The sequence below is a fragment of the Anser anser genome, assembly GCF_964211835.1.
Source record: "Anser anser genome assembly, chromosome: 8".
NCBI classification, from domain to species: domain Eukaryota; kingdom Metazoa; phylum Chordata; class Aves; order Anseriformes; family Anatidae; genus Anser; species Anser anser.
The window spans coordinates 24,077,262-24,087,764 of record NC_139728.1 but is presented as its reverse complement, the minus strand read 5'-3'; the positions used below and the strand labels follow the sequence as shown (position 1 = coordinate 24,087,764).

Genomic DNA, 10,503 nt, shown 5'->3' with positions numbered 1-10,503 from the left:
ATCAAGATGCCAAAGGGACGAGAGCTGAACTCTGAAGAGGATATTTGTTCCTCCCCCAATTCAAATTCAGTCTTCATTATTATTATTTTTGTTTCTTCTTTCCATTTCATTTGGCAGTGGACTTTTACCAGAAATAAGCTTTTTAGTGTTCTCCCTTCTGTGAACTCAGACTGAACACAGCCAAAATTAACTTCTCACTGGGTGGTGAAGATAGAAGAAAAGGAAACTAATCTTCATTTCCTACCCCTGTTCCCTTGACATTATATCCTTTATTTGGAAGGCCCTCACATGATCTGCATATAAGAGAAAGAAAGAAAATGATAGATCAAATTGGAATCCACTGTCTGGAAATATTTATCCAGTTTACAATGGTAGTGCCATAAGTAGTTTGATTTCTCATCTACTCCAGATCGCATTGCTGTAGGAAAAGTAACCTCTTTAGCCCACCACTAAATTCTGTGATTCATCAGTGAAACAACAGGATTTTGGAGGGTTCAAAGTATTTCCTCTCCAGTCTGCTAACACAAAGAGAAATGGAGTTGTTTCTGAGGGGGGCCAAAGCAGGGAGGGAGAGGTTTGCTGCTCAGAGCAAAAAAATCTATTGAAAACAATGGAATAAATTGACTTTTAAGATTTTTAGGCATACACTTTAGAAGGGATATGTATCTAGAAAGCAAAACAAGTACATAACTAGCATTTAGTTAAAATAACAGTAAGTATCTCTTTTGTACTTAGGCACCCAGTAGGAAATTTTGTAGTTTCTGCTGGTAAATGTTCTGACTTCCAGTGTTAACACTTCTGATTTTATAATGCAAGTTTTCCCACAGGTTATCTTAAAATGTAGACAATATAAGTCCGTTATATTTTTGTTTATGCTGCAGTCGGACATAAAGGTTGTAAATTTGAGTTGATCACAGACCTTGTCTAAAGCACGTGTGCACTTCCATGACACTGTTTATCTTTAGTGTTCGGCCAGATGAGATAACACGGTGGTGTGTCAAACACGTGACACATGTTATCTAGACACCCTGAACACTTTTTTTGCAGGGACATGTTGACACAGCGCTTTTGAGTAGATGAAGACAACATGATGGCTCCACTTATGCCAAGGAACAAGACGAGTGTCCTTATGTTAATCCCCCCAGTGCCTAACACTATCAACTGGAGCAAGCAAGATGGAACTGCTCGGATGAATTCAGCAATGGAAATGTTAAAAAGCAAACAAACCTTATATTGAGTGCAAAAACTGGTACATGCAAGAGAACTTGCTTTCAGGGTTTTTTGTTTTCTTTTCTTTTAATGCTCTTTTCCTTTGTTAAGAATAAAAGCAGAGTATTTGAGACAGACAGGCTTGAGGACATTTGGAGTGAGAAAAATTAAGAAATACCACTCCTACGTTCCATCTTGACCACTATCACAAATCCTGGCTGAGGCTTCAGTAAAGATCACACGCCAAATTCTGCCATGCCTGTATACCTGATGCATGAGGTCCGTAATGCTACAGAATTTCAGGTCTGCATCCTTGCTTGTCCACTACGTGCATCCTACTGACATCATTTGATTTACAGGGAGGTCATAAAGGAAAGAACTGAGCTAGAAAGTTGCATTTTGGGGATCGCAGGGAGAAATCTATTCTCAAAATAAAAAGCTCTTTAAGAGCATATCTGCCCTGTGATATGGAAGACAGCAGGAAGTGCAGGAGCTGGTAAGGATCCAAACTAGAAGTCCACTAAATCCTATGGGAAGGTCCTCGATGAGGTCTGGAAGTACAGCAGCCACATTCGTGGGAACTCAGACCAAATACCAAGACCCTCAGCTGCAAATGCGGACTGGATCGGGATGATTTTTGGAAGTAACACTACGGAAACCAACCTGGGTCCAGCTGCCTCCCAGCCTCCCTCCCGTACAAACTATTTCAGGGGAGGTGAGGACTGCATGACAAATTCAATTAGAGATGAGCCTGAGGGGGAAAGAGGTTGTCAAAACAGATGATTAAAATGAATGCAGTTTGAAGCCAAGGGGAGTAACCAGCATTAAGTCATGCCCACAAGCAAGGAAAAATAACGTGTTAGGAGCTACAAGGTAAAGTGGACTCATTTGTTTTTTTCATTGTGTTTCCACAGTTTCTCATTTTCTTCCCCTCCCACTCTCTATAATGCTACTGCTTGGCTAAGCATTAAACACTTTGACGGTCACACAAAATCATCTAACATTTCCATGGCAGTGAAACACTAAAACATAAACAGTTTATTTCTCGTGAAATCTGTAAGGAAAACAAACATTTTATAAGGCTCCAGTTCCCTCAGCCTTTTCCTCCCCTGTAGCCCCCAAAATTACTGCCAATGTAAAAGGCAAGAGAGAAAATAGACCTTAAGTAAACAGAAACGTGAGTGTTATTTACTATCCACTGGTTATATGCCAAGGAGATATCAACCAAGCAGACATTAGGAAAATATTTATCCAAGCATTAATATATTCTTTGCACATGACACATTGCACATCATTATTTAGCTGGGCTGATAACACGGAAGCTTTACTAACAGCATATTTCTTCCTGTGCTTAGAAGTCTTTAAAGCATTTCTAAGCCTAGCAGTAAATCACAGCCTGGTTTGCAGATATATTCTGTGTACACATGCATATTCCGCTTCAGCCCTTCTAATCACATTGCTGAACATCCATGTCTTTTCATCCTTGGTACTGCCATGTCATTTTTGTTATTATAAAAGGAAAAGCAAAACAATTAAGGTCAGTCACAACCTAAGTTCCTACTAAAATTCCCAGCAGCATCCATCTCCACTGCTTAATGAGGGGACTGATCGGGTGAAGATCAGAAAATACAAGAACTGACACAAATCTGAAAAGACTCCTAAACAAATCAAAAAAGCCTTTAAAATGTCTGAAGTACTCTATTGTTCCAGAACTGGGCGGTGGTGGGCTTATCCTGGTGATCTGTCAATATATCTGTCCCCAGAACAAATCCCAAGAATTCTTATCTTTGGTCTTATTCTCAGTAATATTTTTCTAAGTTTGGCAGATAAAAACGTTGGGATAGTTCCCAACATAGTTCTGTCTGAGGAGCTGAACTTCTGGATGTTCACGCTACTGCAGTGTAATAAATACTAAGTCCTATATACAGGAATTAAAGGAAACCTGATCATATTGGGAAGAAATGACATTAATGGACACAGAATTAGAGGCCCGGATTTCTTAACTGTTTAGTCAGCAAAAAATACCTGGGACCTGAATTTACCAGAAGACACCACGGACTGAGCTCTGAGGGGAAGGAAAAAGAGGAAGAAGGCATGGATGGACAAGGACAGTTTCTTTGGATCAGGCTTCACACCAGCTCCACCAGGACTTTGAGACCTTTACAGTGTCTTTTTCAGGAACAAGGTTAGTGGAAAGGCAAAGGTGTGGTTGCAGGGAGTCCCCTAACTCTCCCCTAACACTGATCCGAAGCACTTCGTCATACTTCCCAAGGATGCCATTTAGCCAACCCTTTCTTTAAGTGTTCACAAAACAATAAAAGAGTCCAGATCTTGCTATGCCTGTTTTATGTGGAAAGCTGGAGCCTGGAGAACTTTAGTGACACGGCCGGAGTCAGTGACACTCTCAGGAACAGAAACTGAGTCATGACTCCTCTTGTCCTGCCTGAACTCCCAGGCCCTCTTCAAAGAGCCTGGACTGTCTTTGCAGCTACAGATTTGCACAGAGATCCACAGGGACTCGTAAAGGCTAAAGCCGCCTTTAAAAATGACTTCTTAGGCATGCAAAGGCATAAAGTTAAAACTTTCAGAGATAAGTTGTAACTTACAGCTCCAGCACATGCCTGCCTACTAATCCATCTTTTCACTGAAAAATGTCACAAGGAATTACAACCATCCTCTTTATAATAGCAAGATTCAGGGGCCAGTCAGTCCAACAGCATCACTCTCTCACTTAGGGATTTGTCGTGCTCTTTAACAAAGAGTTAACTTAATAATGTTCTAATAATTTGTCATGTTAAGAAGAGAAATAAAAAAGGGAATTGTTAAGGCAGTAAGATTCCCCCACACACACATTTAAAGGTTTGAAATCAGGGTCCTGTGACTTTTCTATGCCATTGGCTGATGACACATGTAATCGCTTGCATGTGGGACCTGATTTTCCAGCTCTTGAATCAAAAGGGAAGCTTCAAACCACCCAAAAGCCCAAGACCACTGAAGTGAGTGAATTATTCCAAATAGGCTTACAACCTGTTGGTTTGCATTTTACCAATTGTAGGGCACTCCAGCCATGCATTTGCAAGAAAGAGGGGGAAAAAAGTCTGCACGTTATTTCCCAGGGAGAAACTCTACAAGAGATAAGAACATTTCAGAAATAACTGATAAGCTACATCCTGCTGGTGTTTGTTTTTGTTTATATTAATGGATTAGCTGCACTGAATCCAGTATTCTGGGTGAGGAATGTCTCCAAAATGAATGGGATTGCAGTGCTCATGCGAGTGGTGCTCCACTGGACTGAACATTGCCTATTTATTTAATGGCATGAGTAAGGCTTGGTTAAGGAAGCGGGGCTTCATCTTATAGGTTCATAGATTTATTTTTAAGCCCGGATGGCATTACTATCCTCAGAGTGGTCTCTTGTGTTTAGTCATACCTACTTCAAGTCTGTAACTTCTGGTTGAATTATAACACCTCTCTTAGGACTGTGAGCAGTCTGGATTGAGACATTTCAAATGAGAGACTTTTCCCAGTCTTCTTGCACTTCAATGCAAAATTAATGGAATAGCAAGATTTGTAAATTCTACTTAAATTACAGGTGGCAATAACAATACTGCAGCATGGCTGATTTAGTTTGTTTAGAAAGTCTACCATGTGTTTTGCTAGTTTCCCATGCTTAAGCTGACACCAGTCAATTCTGTTTTCTACATACCTCTGGGATATACATCTCCAGCCTAACTGGTGGAAAATTGGTTGTTGATGCTCAGGAAATAACCGATTTTCCATCTATTATAATGTGGCCTTACTGAAAGTATACACTGTCGATATACAAACCACTGATTACAGTTTTTAGTTAACAAATGGGTTTTGTCAATTGCCCCAGGCACTGCCTAACAAAGTCGTGCTTAACGGCTAAGAAGACCGATTTCTTTGGGGATATTGCTTAAATGGAGCACAGATCTACCATACACAACAGTTGCTATTCATCAGGCACTGGGAGAAAAAAAAAAAAAAAAAAGCCTGGCAGCAAGCCAGAAATGTAAAGCAGCCCTATAAGTTGGCAGAGTAGTTTATAATTACTGCTATTAAAATATACACACATGCACACACACACACATACACACACACGTGAGATTTTCTGAGATATAAAATGCCGATGCTAACTTCAGGGCAATATTTCTGCGATGATTTCATTCCGTGATTAAGTATTTCGGAAGGAAGATACAAGATATTAATTAAAGCAGAGGATAAATACTTTCTTAATTAGCTGATGAAATACAATTTGCATGGAAGTGAATTCTTTTTAATAACTGCTGAATGTGCCTGGGGCAATGTTCCAGCATGTCCCCAGCTTTTCCCTTCTGTCATCCTTCGGGAATTCTAAATAAATGATTAGAGACTAATTCTGATCTCACTCACTGTTTTTCTGATTTCATTTAATTTTCATGGAATTTCTCCTGTCTGAGAAATCAGGAGGAGAAATCAGAAGGGGAAATCAGGACCTTTGATTTTTCTTCTTATTTTTCCCCTTCCTTTTGCACAGCAGTGTGAAAAGAACCACACTCAGACCCATGAAAGGATGAGATTTTCTAGGGCTGAACACAGAAGAGAGCAAGGAGAGATGCTACTGAATGGGTGGGGTTTACTACCCTGATGCTATTGTCATGTAAATCCTCATTTGGGACTGTTTGCTCACCCTCTTAGTTTTCTGATGTCATTAGACATTCCCCGCTTAGACGTATGCCAGCACAGAAACTTTGAAAGATATTCTTGCAGCTACTGAATTGCAAGGGGTTGAAAGATGTCCTTATTTATTTGTTTTCATGATATTTTGGTTTTGGTAGCACCCTTGCCTAATTTAACAGCCCACAAGCAGTGCTAGCTTAATAAGGAGATGCTGAATATTTCACTTTAACATATATGATCAACATGTGGTCCCATGTCATCTCTTTTCAGCACACTACTCAAACTTTGCTCTGAAGTTGGGATTGTTCATTTCCTTGTGGCCTCTCTGTGTCATTTATCACAAAGGAATCCAAGCATTTCATAAATGATGATGATAATGGGTTTATTTTCACAGCTTACTGCTGAGCAGCTAGTTTGGCTGGTGTCACTGCTGCTTAATGGATGGAGAATGGATGCACAGATGTGTTAAGATCCACATTTCTCTTAAGTCTGAGAAGTACAAATGGCCTGTGATTTGAGTTTTCAGCTGATAGTGAGTCCTGGCTTATTGCTTATGTTCAGACTACCTTTACCACAGGTGAAACTGAAAGCTCAGGACTTCCATAAACCCAAGCTTTGCAAAGCCAGGACTAATCTTAGTAACCTCTTATGAGAAACTGATATAAGGATTTGCCCACAGCAGACCACAATGCAGTAGCTTGTTCTGCCTTCTCCAGAACTGCAGCTGAGCTTCAGACTGCACTTTCCTCACCACCTTCTCACATTTGCATCTCCTCAGTCTTACAAGATCTCTGCATCACCACGGCCAAAAAAAAGGAATCTCTGAGACTGCGGAGGAGACGAGTGGTGTCTGCTTTACAGGTGGCATCCCCTGGTTCCCTGGGCCCTCCTAGGGGGTGTTGGATGTGTACATGTTTCTGTACTCTGGAAATCCCAGTCTGAGTTTTTGATCTCATGCACATTTTCAGAGTTTGCTTTCTCTTTCATTACATCTTCCTTGTACTGTAAGTGGTGCCTACCCCTTGTAGGGAACAAATCTGTAGTTCTGGAGGGTTTTTGACCATCCCGGATAGGGGTTTGTTGGCAGCAGAGGCAGATGTCTCCAGAAGATAAGTTATTTCTGTCTGCAGCGTGGGGCTTTCCTGAGCACTCAATAAAGGACTGGAATTCGGGGGTTGGGAGGATCACGCATATAATCCTTCAAGGCAGTAAACACTGTCATAAAAGAGGTTGAATTGAGGTTTTCAGGGGCATTTAGCACCCTCACTAAACAGTTAAGAAAAGAAATACAGCAACTGCATTATCTGGATAGGACTTCAGCCATCTGAACAAAGGCCTGATGAGCCAGTTCCAGAAGAAAGCTGTCCTCTCATCAGAGCACAGTGAGGCAGGCAGGTTTCCCCTGGGACTGGGGTCTCTGCTGCCAGCTGGGTAATGGGAAGAGACAGGTATCACAGGTCCTAATCTAGCCTAGTATAAGGGTGAGGTGTTGTAAATTGTTAAGTTCTTCCCTTTCTTTCCAGAGGTGTCCATTTTCATCATTCTGTTCCCCCTCACAGAAGTTCAGAAGAAAAGAGGAATTGAAAATGTCAAATTAGCTACTTGTTTCACCGTGCTGTTAGAAGGGAGAAGCTTCAGGAAGAATGAAGATGGCAGAGGTATTTAAAGGCCACAATGGGCCAGCCTTAAACATCTACCCCCAAGTTTATGCTTCCAGATTTTTTAAATCAATATTTGTGTAGTTCACATGAGCAGAACAATGTATTTTCCCCTCTAGACACATTCTGGGATTTTTTGTTTGTTTGTTTTCTTTTAAAGCAACAACATTAATGCTGGCACCCGGTTGGTTAGATTTCAGCCCAAAGTTCAACTACATTTTAAATAGATGAAAACAGAGTTTTGTAATGACAAGGTCTGGCCCACCCTAATATTACAGCTGTGCTCCTGCTCCCACCTGTACTAACCACAGGTGAAAGGTTGCCTTTCTCACACAACATTGAAGACATAACCACAGCTTCAGCCTCTCAAATCAGATCGAGACAGAATTCATCTGCACTGTAGGCATCAAAGCCCTAGGGCTACATTTTCTCTACACGCTTCTACCCTGGCACCAAAATGCTTCCAGCACTGAAGAAAGCACAGCTCTCCTCACCAAGCAACCTCTTCCACAGCCCAAGTTACACAGGTGAGCCTTTTTACTGGGTTACAAAACCTATTCTGGTTGTCTGTTCCGCTTTATTGCATTGGCAACTTCCTTTCTAAGACTAAAATTTTCCCTTGTCTTCTTGCTTAATTTTCCAAAGCAGTCTCACTACGCTATCGGGAGAAGCCTCGGACCAAACCCACTCACCTCCCCTCTCCGGTGCTGCATTCCTACCCGTCGGGGACAGACAGGTGCTTTTGGACGCACCACAGACCCACAAAGAGCAGGGAATCTGCTGTCCAGCCGAGGATGAAAATAGTTACCTGCCCTGGCATTTGACCCCAACTCCACAGCAATACATGATTTTGGGAGGGGGGGGACCCATCACACTCGATTTTTAATGACTGTCATTTACGGCAGGACCTTAGGCTGATGTCACATGTGAATGACGACACGGTGTGTGTCAGGAAACATCTAATATTGCAATAACTTTTTTTTAATTCTACTTTTATTGAGTGGTTTGTTTCTAAAGCGTGGGTGAAGTGAACAGGGAGAAGGCAAGGAGTCCTGTTCAGAACTAGAGAGTTCAACAAATGATTTCTACAAAGAAAAATGCTATTCTTTTTATGCCAGCACCTTTTAGTTGTAGGACTTAAAAGAGTTTGGGGTTCTTTGTTAACCACTTGGACCGATGCCCAACAGTTGTTTTCATTTATCCTCGACATTTTCAACTGCTCCTATTGAAGTGAGATAAAGTAGCAGAAAGAAAAATAAACGGGCTTTCTTTCTCACCACTCTCCCCCCAGCCGTGTGGGTCGCTGCTCTGTCTTGTTTTATGGAGATCTGAGCGGGTGCTGGACAAGCGGCCGTGCAGGCACGGACGGGGAGGCAGGAAGGACAGACAGCCTGTGGTTACGGCAAGGGGCTCGCAGCACTCGGGTGCACCTCCCCGCTCCTCTACAGCCTTCCTGTGCTGTCTTTGCCAAGCCACTTCACCTCTCCGGGCCTCAGTTCTTTATCTGTGAAAGAAGATACCGCTTCTTTTTCTCATCTTGTACCAGCTTTGTGTCTATAGGCCGGAAGATTTTTCAGGCCAGGGTAATTTTTTACTACCTGCTTCTTGCCCTGCCTAAAACAATGGGGCTTTGGCCTGCGCGAATATTTAGTTAGCAGAAAAATTTAACCAATAACAAGAGTACTTGTCCAGATCTGCATGTCCTCTGGGTTTGCCTTAGCTTCCTCATGGCCAGAGCTGTTGGAACGGTTTTAATCACTCTGTGAATATACTTGACAGCATTGAATCAAGCCCAAACCCAAATTGAAAACTGATTCAAATTGTTATTTCTTTACAAACCCAGAACTGAACCTAAACTCTTACTTTGAAGCCTCTGTGGGACTCAAAAGAAAACCAAACAGAGCAAAACTTTCTCTGTAGTTGGACCAGAACTCGACCAAAAAAATAACTGTTTTAAGTTCATAACAGATTTACTTCCTTGCTGATTTCAGTTCCCAGTTATTCATCCTGTTGTTTATCCTTATACCTGAAGGTATTAGGAAATCACGAGTATTTGTGTAAAAATTCATAATTCCTGAAAGCTTTGAAGACTTTGGCATGAATGGTTACATCGTGGAAACATTTTACGAAGTTTCATGATCACTTGTAGTCAGTTTTCCACGTAGAAACCTTTGGTCACCTAAGTAGGGAGAAAACACAATTAATAGACATCCAAGAGACAGTCTGCAGGTGGCAAGCAATTCCCTGAAGCCATCAAAAGAGATGAAAATCACAAAGATCACCTGACAATCAGAAATGATGTTTGGATCTGATTTTCTAGCTCGGTTCTGGCTGCTGCTATGCCTAAGTTACTGTGCTTGGATTTGAGTTCCTCTCAGCTTTGGTTAAAAATAGGTAAAGAGGAATTTGGGATGCTGTGCTCCAGACAGCGAGGTGAGTAGCGACAGTAAAACCCAGACATGGAGCCAAAAGGCTTCTGAGAAAAAGTCATCCCAATGTTTTGCCGTATCTCGAGAGATATGAGTTTGTGCCTGCCTCTCGATTGCTACGAAAAGCTGTCCCCCGTTAATGGAGCTCTGCGAGATACCAGGTCATTCCTGCTGGCGAGCCAGAGGCAGCCCAGTGTAATCGCTGGTCGTGCCCTGTTTATAGCTGTCCATAGAGGCTGGTGCACCTTTATCATGCTAGCTAGACCCAGATGGAATTTTTTCCCTCAATTCAGTTACATTTTTTGACCAAGTCTTATGATCCAGCACGATACGTACATTATGTTTCGTCTTCTGTTTTTCTTAGTTTGAGTTTGAAAGGAAAAGTCTTGCAAAAAAAAGGAAGTATCCAAACATTTTACTTTGAGTTTCATGAGGTGTTGGTGTTACTTACCAGTCAGGCTTGTGTACTTAGGTACAGTTTCTCTATGGACTTTGATCTCTGCAACTGCAGACAGCCACTGTCAGAA

At 41.7% G+C, this 10,503-nt stretch overlaps 1 long non-coding RNA gene across 1 annotated transcript; it reads left to right on the top strand.

The window, feature by feature from the left end:
- Nucleotides 1–7,904: 7,904 nt before the first annotated feature.
- On the top strand, nucleotides 7,905–9,798 carry LOC310903266. The gene is made up of 2 exons (XR_014587406.1): nucleotides 7,905–8,074; nucleotides 8,193–9,798. It is a non-coding gene; the product is annotated as an uncharacterized lncRNA (long non-coding RNA).
- Nucleotides 9,799–10,503: the final 705 nt, after the last annotated feature.